This window comes from Pteropus vampyrus, unplaced genomic scaffold (assembly GCF_000151845.1).
Source record: "Pteropus vampyrus isolate Shadow unplaced genomic scaffold, Pvam_2.0 Scaffold69, whole genome shotgun sequence".
NCBI lineage: Eukaryota > Metazoa > Chordata > Mammalia > Chiroptera > Pteropodidae > Pteropus > Pteropus vampyrus.
The window spans coordinates 6,703,428-6,705,058 of record NW_011888850.1 but is presented as its reverse complement, the minus strand read 5'-3'; the positions used below and the strand labels follow the sequence as shown (position 1 = coordinate 6,705,058).

The 1,631-nt window shown below is 52.3% G+C and overlaps 1 long non-coding RNA gene across 2 annotated transcripts in view; it reads left to right on the top strand.

Moving 5' to 3' along the window:
- The window catches only part of LOC105293194, a 10,258-nt gene extending 8,773 nt beyond the window's left edge, over positions 1 to 1,485 (top strand). For both annotated transcript variants that reach the window (XR_895967.1, XR_002780791.1), the window contains one exon: positions 1,366 to 1,485. This is a non-coding gene — a long non-coding RNA (uncharacterized LOC105293194). The remainder of the gene's footprint in view (positions 1 to 1,365) is intronic.
- The last annotated feature ends 146 nt before the right edge of the window (positions 1,486 to 1,631 follow it).

Below are 1,631 nucleotides of genomic sequence, written 5' to 3'. Positions count from 1 at the left end.
TGTCCCCAGGGACTGTGTTGGCACCGAGAATCCAACAGTGAACAAAATGGACTTGCCTTCATGGGTTTACCGTCCAGTGAGGATGATGCACAGTAAGAGCATCATTCAAGTAATTATTTAATTGCAATCCTGAGAAGTGCTTTAACAAGGAAAGCTAAGAAAGGAACCTAACACAGGTGAGGTTTCAGGGAAGGTCTCCCTAAGGAAGTGGCATTTAACCTAAGCCATAAAGGGCGACTTGGAGTTAGTCAGGTGACGGGGGAGGGAAAGTGTTCCGGGTAGGGGGACCAGCGTAGGCAAAAGCTCTGAGGCAGGAAGAAGCATGGCATCGAGAAGCTGACGTGCTTCTGGGACTCAGACTGCGTGCAAGAGGGGGCAACAGGAGGCAGAGGAGATGGGGAGACTCGACTATGAAAGGCCTGTGGGTCACGTTACATATTTTGGTTTTTATCTTAAAAGCAATGGAAAGTCATCGAAGGGTCTGAAGCAAAGAAGGATGCGATGAGATTTGCATTGTAAAAAGACCACTCTGGCTCCTCTAGGAAAATGGCTTTGAAGAGGCCAAGTACATGTAAGGGGATCAGTCGGGAGGATGTTGCAGTGATCCAGAGAAGAGATGATGGGCGCTCAGACCAGGATGGTGGTGGTGCAGATAAGGAGAGGCCCCAGGGAGGCCTCCTAGGGGTGTTTAAGGAAAAAAACAGAACTTGGTGACAGAATGTGAAGAGGCGGAGGAAGGGATCGGGGTTAACCCCCAGGTTACTAACTTGCACAACTGGATAGAAAGTGGTACTAGTCACTGAGCTAGGGACCCCCGGCGAGATGTGGCCACTTGGAGGTGCCTGGGAGACATCTGGTGAAGATGCTGAGTAGGTAAGTGGCTCCACAGCGGAGCCGTCTGGGCTGCAGGTCACTGGCGTCTGGACGAGGCTGTGGCCTAGATGAGGTTGCCTGGGAAGAAGGGCCTACGACCCAAGCCTGGGGGAAATCCGCAATCTATAGGTCACATGGAAGAGCATATGGGGAAGGAGACTGAGATGGAGCGAGTGGCCAGATACAGGAGAAGAAACAGGGGGCGTCACATCAAGCCAAGGGGAGGTCGTGTTTCAAGAAGGAGGGAAAAGGCAGGTCAGCCAAATGCCTGTGAAGGTCATGAAAGGCAAGCCTGAAAAATGGCACTAAATTCTGGTTTATAGAGGCTACTGGTGACCTTAGTGAGACCCAGTTCCCAGAGTGATGGTAGCTGAAAGGCATGCATGTTAGTATCGAGCAAGCGTTTGAATAGGGCGCCTTAGGAACACATACGGGAAGGAGCCACAACAGTTCCCAACGTTTTAACTTGCGTCCTTTGTTTTCCTCTGACAGCCTAAACGGGAACTTGATAAAGCCGGAGGAGGCCAAAGTCTTTGAGGATGAGAAGCGGATCATCTGTTTCTGAGAGGATGCTTTCCTGTTCACGCGTCCGGGCCCTGCGAGGCTCTTTAGCAGCAGACGCCCCTCTGTGCGGTCACCTCGTCTGAGATGTCTGAAAGGACTCTGCTGAGAGGGGACCGCCAGGAGTCCACTGCCTTCGTGATGCGGATCAGCCTCCACGCGGACGCTCTGCCTGGCAGGCTCTCTGCATAGCTGCT